Below are 14,212 nucleotides of genomic sequence, written 5' to 3'. Positions count from 1 at the left end.
GGTTTGAGAAACGTCTTAGGCTGATCACAACCAAAACAAATAGTCCAAATATAAATAGTGCAAATCTTTTTTCCTTTCCTAGTGCCTTTCTCCATAGCAACGTGTTTACTTTTACTCTATCGCGTTTCAGTATGTTTCCCTTTGCATTCTATTGAAATCGGCATGTTCCTATCGCATGCTAGGTAAAAATGGCGGCGTAAGAATTTAACGTCTCGAAAAGAGAAATTGAAAGAAGCGAAAAGGAGTAAATTCAACGGGTTGTATTTAAAGAACTGTAGTTTTCTCATATAAAAGTTAACACCCCCTTTTCTTTTTGTTTTTCTAAAGTAGCGATATAGTTCTTTATGGGAATAAAGTTTCTGAAAATTTGATATGCTAGAAAATGTCGAAAAACCGTTATAAAGTAAGTGCATTTTATATGAAATAAAGAACAGCCGGATTTAGTGGTGTTCAGCCTATTCTTAGGACGGTAGAATAGTTTTAGAACAGTTTTGTGGAATGGTTTAAAAATCCTAATGGTATCGGATCAGTTAAGAAAGAAGACGAAATGTTAACATGCAACTGACATGGAAAGTTATTAATATTGCTGAGATAAAAAGAACGGTGACATGAAAAAAACAAAGGAATGAACATCAAACAGAACTTTACCTAAGTATATAAAATTGTTGTACTTTGTGGAGGCGTTTTGTGTTTAAAAGGTCAGTTAAAGGTCAGTAGCTACGTTAGAAGTTGGCAACTAATGTTGACAACATCTGATTATAAATTTAAGATGATTTTTTAAGATTAAGATTTTATTTTATAAACACCAGTAGGTCATCGACCCATGTGGCAAACACATACATATACATATATGGCGACAGTAATGGGCAGTTGATATTATATATATATATATATATATATATATATATATATATATATATATATATATATATATATATATATATATATATATATATATATATATATATATATATATATATATATTGATACATTATGATTGTTTAACAATGAAAACAGACAGAGACTAGCATCATTATGTAACACCTTTTAATCTTTTAATCACATGTTTGACGTCGCGGAAGTGTAATAGAGCCATTATTTAAAAATGATAAAACACTAGTGTAATAAAGCCTTGACGTCGACGTCCTTTATAGTAAAGGAGACGTTAGTCAAATTAACTTGATTATACAGTAAAAGAAAGTAGAATTTTTGATGTTTCGATAGCAAAAGTTAACATGTGATTAAAAGAATATTACATCCGTGACCTTCCACATTGACTCCATCAAACTTCCTGAATAAAATTATCAAAATGCTCGGCACTTCGTTTTATCGGAACCATTAAAAGGAGGCGTTTATTTCTGGGTCCCGATTTAAAAAAAAACAAACTACAAGTCATCTTCATATTAATTCTTTTGGTGAATATGGCGAGTTGGAGTACGTTTATATGGGGATGGCGTTTGTGACAATTTCACCCATGTAAAATTTTAAAGGGTTATAACTCTTGAACCAGACAAAGAGCCATTACTCATAAACTAGGCAAGATGCATCTATAGATTATATCCCGAGAATATACGCAAGTTCACTTCCCAAGTGATAAATTTCTGTAAGTTTGGGCCAGATCATTTTAAAACTGTAACAGGATTTATTCAACAAGACCTACAGCAATATTGTGCAATATACAATATTCTGTAAAAGTTGAGAAGGCCGTAGCTCCTGATTCCTAAATGGGGCATGGTACATTCAAGTGACAAGTCCTGACAATCTCGCAAGTTCACTTCCAGATCCACTGAAAACTGTAGGATGAGTTACAAGGCGTACATTAATGTTGGTATACAGCATTCTGCAAAATCTAAAAGGGTCATAACTCCTAAACCGAGCATGGTAAATTCATGTCCTGACAATATACTTAGGTTCACTTCATAATGATATGTTCACTGAATAACGGTTTGACTAAATGAGTTTGGAGTTATCAGGACAAAGATGGGACGGTCATACACAGACTGACGGACAATGCGGAAACTACATACCCCATCTATTATTATTGTCCAGAGAGCATAAAAACAATACTTTATCTTCAGATTTTAATGAATAAGGCCGATAATTATTTTTAACTTTATAAAAAAATTGTAGTAAGTGTTTTCGGGAAGTTACTTTTTAAATAATAAATTCATATTCAGGCTCATAAGATACAAAAGTTGATAAATAAATAAATAAATAGCTACGTAAATAAAAAAAAGTTAAATCATTGAATGACTGCATTACTGGAGGCACAGTAGGAAGAAAGGCGCACACTAGTAAATGCTGAATATCTTTTAAGTTTGATGAATATTTATAGATAAGCGTACAGGATATTTTTAAAATAACAAAATAATACATTGATCTATCCAGATACACTAACATCCACTTTATTTCACTGTGTGTGTCAATTGATTGTTATCTACTTCCGTAAATAAATTAAATATACTAAACATTGTAGATGCTTAACACCCTGCGGCTTTTAGGCCCGCCCCTGGCCGGCGTGCACGTCAGTTTACGAACATCAACACTGCTGCTTTGAAGTGTGTATTGCGTTAACGTGTTAAATTAGACATGCACAAATATTTCACAGGTAAACTAGCCGTTAGCTTCGTGCTCGCACATTAAAGCAACAATTAAATAAAAAAAATCTAAAAGGCCTATGGAAATTATTTATTGCTGTTACTTGCTACTAAATCAGTTAAAATGCGTCCTACTCAAGGATCTGAAAATTTTCTGTAATGAAAATTACTCAGTTTTGGCGACAAGTTATTAATAGCACAAACAAAACAAAACATAACAAGACATCATTTATCCTTCCTATGATGTTGGATGCTAGCCCGCGTACTTCCCTTCTGACCAGTTACTGACTGTTCGAGAATATACTGACATGAAAGACTGTAAGGAACGACTGTTTGCAACCAGCCATGCCATGTCAACGAAAGTTAAAAGCTTTTTTAAATGCCCCAAATAACACACGTTAGCTTCAACGGACATCGTATTAGATATTTAAGCGTCAGTGATATACTGGTACTGCAGAATAAAGGGTAGAATAGAGCATTCCTGACGGAATATATTTTCCCATTGTTTTATGGGAATAAAATCAATTTTACAATAATAGTTTCCGCAAAAATAGACAAGCTGTTGAATTTTAAATTGGGTGTCTGTTGATAGCAACGTTTATAGATCTTTTCATCTGTTCTTTTCCTGTGCGGACTCACAGGAACAACGTACTCAATTTATCACTGTATTGAACCCATCTTTTTCATTGTCGCCTATACCATCCTACTTATTGTAGTATAGTTATTGATCTACCTCTGCACCACATGTTCCATGTATTTCACAAAAGTAATATATCTTATCAACTGTGGGCGCGTTCGGCATACATACTCGAGCTAACCCGAGTCACCCTGGGTATTACTCGAGTATAACTCGTGTAATGTGTCACCCGAATGCTACCCACCTCCTGAAGCTGGGAATGGCGGGTGATCGTATCCGAATGCATTAACACTTTAAACATGGTGGTAAAGTTTTGGGTGCAATTATATCAAGTCTTTATCTCAATAACCGCAGATGATATTGAATTGAAATTTCACACAAGTCGTTTAACTCATAAGATCTACCAAATAGGTTAGATATCTCTTGATCGAATATAATGTAAATTATGGGACTCATTTATAGACATATTGCTTTGAAACCCAATTTTACTTTTAAGATCGTTAACTAACCGCAGACGATCAAGTCCCATTACTCTAATATGCATTTGACAAAATCATGCCACTTTTGGAAAATGCAGTTTTAAGTTTTACAAATTAGTATATCCAAACTAATGCAGATGTTTGGTTAAAACTTCTTTGGGTCTGTAAATTAAGGTCATATCAACATATCACAAGCCTCATAACTCTTACTTGAGTCAGACCCCTTTTTGGGGGTTAAAGTTTTGCATGGAAGTTATATTTTTTGAAACTAATGCAGATACTGGGTTGAAACTTCCAACATGTCTTCCATGTTGTGAAGGACATAGCATCAACTTCCACAACTCTTACTTGAACTTTGGCCAGGTTATGCTCCACTGTTTAAACTTAGAAAAAGCTGATTAAAGTTTTGCATGCAAGTAATTATCTTGGAAACTAACGCAGATATTGGACTAAAACTTCCATATATGTCTCCAGTGTTGTAAAGGAAGGACAAGTTATGCCCTCTTTCTTATGCATAGATATTGTTGGGTTTGCATGCAAAACTAATGGGGGCATAGGGTTGAAATTTCTCACAAGTCTTCAGGATTGTTAAGTAAGGTAAAAACATCAAGTCCCATAACATTTGTTTTAATTTTGGCAAAGTTATGTCCCTTTATTGTAGTCAAGTTGCTCTTACCAAAACTAAGGGCGGTACTGGTTTGAAAACTATTCAGAGTTTTAAAGCCAGTTCATAGAATCAAGTCAAATAATCCTTGAATCATTATTTCAATTCTAGAACCGAAAATCATTTATATTGACAATTGCCTTCGAATAGTGGAGCGTGCTGTCATTGTTCTTTTAAAACCTTTTACTTTCTTCTAAATGCAGAGTAACTTTGAAATGCTCTTTTGTCATTCATGCACCCCCCCCCCCCCCACCCCACCCCACCTTCCCACATCTGTAAATACTGCTTAATAGGACAAAGGTTGAAAAATCTGCTTCTTACAGCAACATTCATGTCAAGCATATTTCGAGAAACTTCCTTTCCACAGACACATATGGTATGTTGTCTAGTTACCTAAGTAGTTGATGCACTGTACTGCAAGTCCAAAGGTCACGAGTTTGATCCGGTTTGCGAAGAAATTCCTTCAATGGCCATTTGCAGTCTACCTCAGTTCATGCGAATGTAGAGTTGTCAGTTCCTTATGAAAGTGCACTTAGGTTGCTAAGCTTGCCAGGGAGAGTGAACATTTGTTAGTGACTGTCAGTCATATATGGCAATTAGATTGTAGGAAATGGTGTTGGACCCGATTGAACAACATCAAGAACTGGTACTTGGTCTTTTAAAAGTCAAACTAGCATTTAGCACATTTCATGGCTGTACTACGTACAAAGTTTGAAAAAAGCTTTGTTGCACCTTAAATTGGTAGCAACGCGTTTCGGTAGTCACTACCAAAATTCGGCCGAGTTTTGGTAGTCACTACCAAAACGCGTTACACTCAACGAAATTTGGTAGTTTACAGAATTGTAGTACCAAAATGCGTCGGATATGTACGCATCCAACGAAAAACGGTATTAATAAAAATCTCATGATTTGCAAAAAAAAAAAGAAAAAAAAAAGATATTTTGTGACAAATCGACAATATTATTTCAAAGAGTGTCATGATGGAACTTAATCGCTCATCCGACCGTGACCTTTCATTCAGTCAAGCAGGACCATTGGAATATCGAGAGATATTGAAGGAACTTGGCACAACTGTTTACCACAATTATTTGATGCGTCGGACGCATGATCCGACCCTGGGACAGGTTTCACAAACGCACATAAGTAAGTATAGACTGTTTGAGGTTAAAATTCTAGCGATTCACGAGAAATGGTCACATAAGACGGTTTGTATAATACCTTTAAAAGCATATGCAAGGTAGACATGCAACATTTATCTACCAAAATTCTTTAGAAGTTTTCAATGTTGTTTAATATAGTGAAGTAAAATGCAATAAAATAATCCAATCCCGTAGTGAATTTAATTACAAGGGTTACCGATTAATTTATTCACCAAGAGTTATTGAGGTTGGTCGAGTAAATATCAAGCACTTGTTTTTTTTTTTTTTTTTTTTTTGTATACCGGGCATAACTTTCTCGTATTTTCACCTGATGCAGGAAAAAACTTTACGTACACCCCGGGGAGTAGGACTACCGATGGACTGAATGCACAAATGTAAACTCCTGAATTGTTACATCTGTTTTAAAGTTGAGGTTCAGTTGCACATAAGCTAAGCGTCTGTCCATTACTCGACTAAATGATGGTATCTTGGAAACATGAGCCTTATTATAATAACTGAATATTCAGGATAAATACTTTATGCGATTTGGAACGAGAACCATATTTCACATTAGGACCTCCTGAGAGATGGCGTCGGTACCAGCGTCCAAGTTGGCGTCCGCTTATAAATTTACATGTAATCAGATCCTTCGCCAGAGAATACTGAAAGTTTAGCTCCAAAGAGTGCAAATCCTTCGCCAGAGAATACTGATTCAGTGCCAGAGAGAGCAGATCCTTCGCCAGAGAATACTGAAAGTTTAGCACCAGAGAGTGCAGATCCTTCGCCAGAGAATACTGAAAATTTAGCGCTAGAGAGTGCAGATCCTTCGCCAGAGAATACTGATTCAGTGCCAGAGAGAACAGATCCTTCGCCAGAGAATACTGAAAGTTTAGCACCAGAGAGTGCAGATCCTTTGCCAGAGAATACTGAAAGTTTAGCTCCAAAGAGTGCAGATCCTTCGCCAGAGAATACTGAAAATTTAGCGCTAGAGAGTGCAGATCCTTCGCTAGAGAATACTGATTCAGTGCCAGAGAGAACAGATCCTTCGCCAGAGAATACTGAAAGTTTAGCACCAGAGAGTGCAGATCCTTTGCCAGAGAATACTGAAAGTTTAGCTCCAAAGAGTGCAGATCCTTCGCCAGAGAATATGGAAAATTTAGCGCTAGAGAGTGCAGATCCTTCGCTAGAGAATACTGATTCAGTGCCAGAGAGAACAGATCCTTCGCTAGAGAATATTGAAAGTTTAGCGTCAGAGCGTACAGATTCTCTTGATCCTCAGATAATGTGTACCGATCCTCAGCCAGAGAATACAAATTCTCAGCCGGATACTTTAACTTTGCTACGATTAGCTGAGAGACAGCATCACAGAAATAAAAAATTGCGTACTCCTTCTATATTTCGCTTTGATATGCTATGTAACGCCGCATAACAGCATCGCCGCATAAACGTGTTTTTTTTCGTTTATGCGGTGATCTTCAACGCATAAACGTTTATGCGGCGACGCTCAACGCATAAAGCAGAAATTGCTGATATGGGGCGCAACTGTGCCTTTTTGCCACATAAAGAGGATTAACTTAACCATTTATTATAAAGCTAAACAACAGAGTTCTAATATTTCAACAAAAACGATGGTGATGACGTTGATGATGATGATGATGATAATTATGATGATGCTGGCGTTGGTAATGATGATGGTGGTGGGGATGATGATGATGGTGATGGTTGTGATTGTGGAGATGATGGTGGTGGTTGTGATGATGTTGTTGATTATGATAATGATTAAGATTACGGCGTAGCATATTACTGTCATTTTGAAAAAATACGGGAATGATGATGATGATGATAATTATGATGATGATGGTTGTGGGGATGATGATGGTGGTGGTGGTGGTGGTGGTTGTGATTGTGGTGATGATGATCGTGGCTGTGATGATGTTGTTGATTATGATGATGATTAAGATTAGGCCGTAGTATATTACTGTCATTTTTAAAAAATACGGGAAAAGTAGGCAGGCAAATTGGTCAAATTTAAGGTAATATTTTAAGTTGAGCCAAAATTGAAAGTTGAAAATAAATTATTACTCCCCTTGGAGTGTTCACATCTACATTTTCTTGGTTACAAATGACTAGTGCATAAAACACAATCAATGAAAGAAAGACGTCCATGATGACCCTATATCAGTCAACTGAGTCCTCTTGTTCAAGTGCTCAAAACTAATGTTGTGTTGAAATTTTTGGAAACAATATAATCTTCAAAAGTTTTCCTTTCGTTGCCCTGGTAACCAGAGATATACGCTGATAACCTAGACGTGAATAAATTTCACAATCGCACAATTACCAGTGGTTCTTGAAAAGGAAATAATTCTTAGCTCATCTGAGCACAAAGAGCACATGTGGAGCTGTGGGGATTGTTGGATTTGTTTGTCCGTCGTTAACAATTGACTTTTCTAGAAACGTTTGAAATGACGTTGAAAGTGTGCATTGCCAAGGGTACATGCCCGTCAGTCTGACAAAAAGGCGAGAATATATGTTACGTCATACGACGATTTTCTGATTTTCCCAAATGACGGTGATGTGCGTTGTCGTAACATATATTCCCGCCTTTAGTTGGACCAAACGTCATTTCAAACGTTTTCGCAGAAAGATCAATTGGTTTGGTTCACATTTAAACCGATCTTACTAAATCTTTGTCAGAATTTACGTCTCTAAAAGTCTAGTTCAAAGCTTGGTTAAGTGGACACAAAAAACTAAGTCCGATCTTGATGAAACTTTATCAACCACTATTTTACTAGTATGTGTTTTAAAGACGATTTCGGGAGTTTCGTGTTGTTTTTTTTTCATATAGACAAAGAAGGAAAATTACAAACTGTTCCATAGAATTTTCTTAAACTTGGCATGATTATAGAAAATCACATCAGGAAGAAATTTATGAGAAAAAAATCGGGGGTCACCGTTCTACTTTTTGAGTTATCTGCCCTTGAAACTGAGATTTTCACTATTTTAGGTCATTTTCAAGGGCAGATAACTTAAATTTGCGTCTAGTCATACCAATTGTCATTTGAAATAAATGGTTCTTACTTTATTCAGTGTCATTGTACCAACTTTACAGAACTTTCATCAGATAGATATCTTTCAATAGTCTCTTACGCGAACAAATAGATTTTTTTTCAAATTATCTCCCTTTTTCAAGGAAAAAGCAATATTCTTACTCATTGAAGTATAGCAATAATTCTATTTGAAAGAATTATTTAAAACTTTGCAGAATGTCTGAAATTGAGATAACAAACAAGAATATGAAATTGTATGAAGTATCAGTATGCTTGATTTTGAGTTATCTGCCCTTGAAAATGACATAAAATAGCAAAAATCTCAGATTCAAGGGCAGATAACTCAAAAAGTAGGACGGTGACCCCCGATTTTTCTCTCATAAATTTCTTCCTGATGTGATTTTCTATAATCATACCAAGTTTAAAAAAAATCTATGAAACAGTTTGCAATTTTCCTTCTTTGTCTATATGAAAAAAAGCACGAAACTCCCGAAATCGTCTTTAACTGGATTTTTGTCTGGAGGAGAATCCATCAAATACGATTTGTTTTAAATAAAGTAGAGCATTTTTGAGAAATGATTAACTTAACAGGAATTCTCAGACCCAGCATCTACCTTTCCGAAGGCATAGTAGAGGAAGTCCCGCAAAGAATCACCGTTCGGAGGATTCTTTTTGGTTAATTTTAGAAATAAAAAAAATGTGATAAAGGAACCAAGATGGTCAAATACACTAGTCTTTGTTCAGTCTAACGCAATTTGGTAGTGACTACCAAAACTCGGCCGCATTTTGGTAGTTTCTACCAAAATGCGTTGGTACCGTTTTGAGGCGCGGTAATGGAACGCATTTTGGTAGTTTCGTCTACATCAGGGGCTGGACTCATTTTAATGATACACACGAATGGGAGAGGTAAAAGGGGAAATAACAATCCCAAAATGTTGAATTCTGAGCGTGCATAACGGGTCTTAAACATATCTAAACGAAAATCAGAAATACGATATATATCTTTTCATGTAGTTTTGAGGGATCTTATACGAAGCTTACTTCGCAGTAAGATAAACTGTCGTCATCATTATTTTCATCCTCAATATCATCACCACAATCATAATTTTTCATTATTATGAGTTTCATTATCATCATTATCATCACTACCATTATCATCATCATACTGGTCGTCATAACCATTGATTAAATTTTATGAAATTAAACAATTTCACAACACAAGCAAAATATACGTTACTTTGATTACAAAACATTTAAACAATTGTAGGGTATGCACTGTCAAGTTTAAGAATTAAAATGTATGCAAAACACAATCAAATGCTGATCATGTGATTAATATATTTTATTCTATGGAAATTAATCATTTTCACAACACATTATTTTGATTACAAAACATTTAAACAATTGTAGGGTAGATCTATGCAAAGCTAAAGGAAAGCATTTAGTTTTTGCTGCTGGTTATCAAACTTGCGCGAGATATTATGCCCATAAATATTCTGACCAAGTTTGGTGAACAATAAAAGAAAGTTTGGTGAACTTCGGACAAAAACTGCTCATGTACGAGGGCGGAAACTGTCAACATTCACAATTCTGAGTTATTCGAGGGACATACCCCCAGAGCTACTGAGATGATCTGACTGGTTATAGATCTTGACCTAGATATAATGCAAATCAGCATACTGACCAAGTTTGGTGGATATTGGATAAGATTGCTTAAGTTTTAAGAGTTGACGCTGCCAATACCTGCAATTTTGAGCAATTAAAAGGGCGAAACTCTAGAACTACCTCAGATGTTAACATTCTGACTAGTCTATAGAACATTGGATAAAAATGCTCAAGTTAGATAGCGAACAACTTTTGGAGCCGCCCGCCCCCCGCAGGTGTTCTCACAATGCGTCGTATACAAATGAAGAAGAGAGCTAAAATCTGCGATAAATATAAAGAGACAATCATTCGCATGTATGTACATAAATAATAAGATACATGACATTGTATACTTCATTGCGGAGCAAGCTTCATTTCTGAGTAAATTATATATTTCTTACCCATCTAAACACACAGAACCCACCATTTCCATGTGTTGCCCGAGGAGGACCCCAAAATACCACTCGCATGTATACACCAAAATAAAAATAAAAATCTAACGACGGAGAATTCAGTTTTTGGAAAATTAGTCAAGTAAGCCCAGGCCCACATTTTACCATTTTTTTACGTTGTGTTTCACTTTTAAAGAGAAAAAATCTTTTTTTGCCGGAAATATTTATCTGAGACCCCTTAACACGCACAGAATTCACCATTTATGTTTATGTGGGATGTTTTAAAAAACATTTTGGAGGAGGACCCACGTGCCTTCCTCACATATATACTCCGTTTCACACATTAAAACAACAAAACAATACAAAGTTATTGCGTAGGGAAAGACGTTTGAGGCCCCTATCACACTCTCAGGAATCTACATATTGGTTGTTTTATACGAAAACTATATATCGGGAGATAAATTCCGAACACCCTCTCCGACCATTTTTATGAGGCATTCACTCCTTTTATCTCTCTCTTTTATGCGTAATGCAAAAAATGAGCTCAGCCCCCGGTGTAGAAAAAACTACCAAAAACACGTTCCATTCCAAAATCCTTAACACATCATATGTACCATTGCAACGTATCTTGTCGCTACCAAAACTCGGCCGAATTTTGGTAGTGACTACCAAAACGCGTTGCTACCATTTTGAGGTGTAACAAAGCTTACTGTTTCTTATGTGTTTTTTTGTGAGCATGGTGAATTCAGTTATGTCTTTTTAGACAAAAACATTTTCATTCAAAAAAAGAAATTCATTAGCATGGGGGTATAGAGACAGCAGAGTTGAGCTTATTCATTTTCGTAACGTATTTCTTTAATGGACATGGCTAAGTGATAGATCAACATCCCTGGCTAAAGGTTGCGGATTCGATCACCTGTCAAGATATACCAAAGTAGTTGAAAATGGTAAATGTATCAGCAACTGTCCCTGGCATTCAGCTAAAGTGTGGAAAGTGGATTCTCTCACCGTGTTTCAGAAATGAATTAAAGTATAAATTAACATTATAACAGAAATTTCTAGTCTATTAAACATTATAGGCTGAACATTTTTTCCAAGTATTACTTGATCCCAGAATCTGAAAAGTCGATTGATAATAACCCAGGCTGATTTTGCACTCTGACTGAAGTAGTACCAGTTTAATCTCTAACAACGATACCAGACTGTCTGTCCTCATTATGGTCATCAAACATATATCTATATTAGGTTCTTCACTAAAATCATTTATTTCATTGTCATTGAAAACATTATTTAATATACACACAACGACAATGCAATCAACTAACAGCACTATACCGCATGTACATGAAAACATACATGTAGACCAAACGTATACATGTAGACCACTACTGTCTCGTCTGATCAGCTGTTTATTTTGGAAAATGAAGTCATTATGTGTCAAAAGTAGCAACATTCTTTATTATTGTTACAGCTCAGAAGCTTTTGAACTGTCAGCATATAGGTAATGTTCTCCATCATTTCAGTTACACGATAAAGCGTTCGGACTACAATTGTTGCTCGTGTCACTCAGGTGAACTCAGTGATCAAGTCAGTTACACGGGTTTGTATGCCGAATGCGCCCTGTAAATACATTGTGACTGTCCGTTTATTTCTTTAACCAATGTCCCTTTGCCTTAAATACTATTAACGTTTTTACTTGTTGAGCAAACATGTAGATAATGTGCTTATTTCATCAATACAGCATTTCAAGTGGATGATAATGATTTGAGTCCCGCCATGAGAAAACCAACATAGTGCATTTGCGACCGCGCATTCTGGTCAGGATCCATGCTGTTCGCTTACGGATTTTCTAATTGCAATAGGCTTTGAAAACGAACAGCAGGCTGGTCTGGATCCATGATGGTCGCAAATGCACTATGTTGGTTTTCTCATGGCGCCGCTTAATAATTTTAAAATTTGTTTCATATTGGCCATGTTCACTGATCGATATTAATAAATCCTTTGTTACTAGTGACTCAATGGGTCCGCGTAAAATTTCTAATGCTAGTAATATTAGCTTTGCTACCTGAAATGACATTCATGTCTATTGTTTCTAAGCAAAATACTATTGATAGAGTGTAACAGACTTAAAATAATTCAGCCCTGACCGGGAATTGGACCCGAGACCTCTCACATCCAAGACGGCCACTGCCACGCCGCTATAAATGCTATTTCACACAGCAAAACTTTCAAAAATGGTATGTAATTTTGACTAGTGCTTAAAGATACAGTCTATATACTCATTTCGTTTCAATTTTTTATTATGCATATACATGCAATATAATTCTCAGAAATTAGATGCAAATACTCAAAATGCTACAGGGTATAGGTTCATAATTTTTAAAGTCTTAGATTAGATGCGCTTAGGAAAAATAGTTCATAATTTTGAAGTTTAACGAAACTTACAATAATGAAAGTTGATTCTTGATTAATGTATTTATGAATAATTAGTCAAAATATTAAGCACACATTTTCTTACTGAAAGAAAACAAATATAGATAGATAATACATGTATAGTGACTGGGTTATATCGATATTCGGCCCATACTTGGCTGAAAAACTTGATTATATCGCTAGCGCAATATGTAGAGCGCAATGATTACAAACCTTGAGGTGCGAGTTCAAGCCCAAATTACGACCGTATTTTTTCTCCAGTATACATTTTTTTATTATTTTATTATTAGTCAAGAATCTTTGAAGACTCTTTTTAAAAATCATTTTATATTTTAATAATAATGTTTGACTTTTTTCATTGTTTCTATATTATTAAGTTTTGCTACTTTTATTCAAATTTAATTTATGTCACAAAATTTCAAATTCATTTGCTGTGTCTATTGACGACCCTTCAGCTGTGCCAGTCTCTGAGTCAGATGATGTATCGGAATCCAAGTTAAGCATTTTCTAAAGCAATGTTTATTAAAACAAACGATTGAAAAAATGTGAACTTACCAGGCCTCGAGTTTGTTAAGCCAACGCCATAATCCTTTGGTCGATGCATTCGTTTACATTAATAACTTTGCCACTTTATTATGTATTACGTGTATTCCTATCCTATCTTTTGGCGAATCAACTGTCATGCATAAAAAAATGGTGGTCGACCTATATTATGTTTTACACTATTATTGTTGTTTATGTTTATTTAAAATAATATCATGGACTAGCTCTTGAGCATTAGCATTCATCAGTATAAACAAAGAGCTATAAAAATAAATGTATTTTATACTTCTTTGGTATAAATTGCCATTTATCTCCATGTAAAGTGCTTTTACACTTTATCATTTCTCACTTTTTGTGTTCAATAGATGTTTCTCTATGTATTATATGTTCATATAATTTCTTTATTATGATGTGACTTGCATGCTTCTAATCTTATGGGGGAATAAAAGATATATCTCTCTTTATCAATCAATACCTTTCATATTTTTTAAATTTCTCACATTTGAAGAAAAACATGATTACAAACATTAATGATTATGCGAAAATTTCATTAAAATCGAATGATAATATGATATCATTTTATTCATTCTACGTCATCAACCAAATTTTGAAAAGTCACAAAACTGTCAAAATCTCA

The 14,212-nt window shown here is 35.2% G+C and overlaps 1 protein-coding gene across 2 annotated transcripts in view; it reads right to left on the bottom strand.

The window, feature by feature from the left end:
• LOC123549777 (beta-hexosaminidase subunit beta-like) overlaps positions 1-13,727 on the bottom strand; it is a 31,798-nt gene extending 18,071 nt beyond the window's left edge. The window contains exon 1 of one of the 2 annotated variants that reach the window (XM_045338158.2): positions 13,588-13,727. The gene's annotated coding sequence lies outside the window, so the exon portion shown is untranslated. Of the gene's footprint in view, positions 1-2,374; positions 2,934-13,587 lie in introns of those variants that run through there. The other variant, XM_045338159.2, reaches the window with a different exon arrangement.
• Between the last annotated feature and the right edge of the window lie 485 nt (positions 13,728-14,212).

The sequence above is a fragment of the Mercenaria mercenaria genome, chromosome 6 (genome assembly GCF_021730395.1).
Source record: "Mercenaria mercenaria strain notata chromosome 6, MADL_Memer_1, whole genome shotgun sequence".
Classification (NCBI taxonomy): domain Eukaryota; kingdom Metazoa; phylum Mollusca; class Bivalvia; order Venerida; family Veneridae; genus Mercenaria; species Mercenaria mercenaria.
The sequence above is the reverse complement of the archived record's forward strand: the minus strand, read 5'-3'. Positions and strand labels throughout refer to the sequence as shown.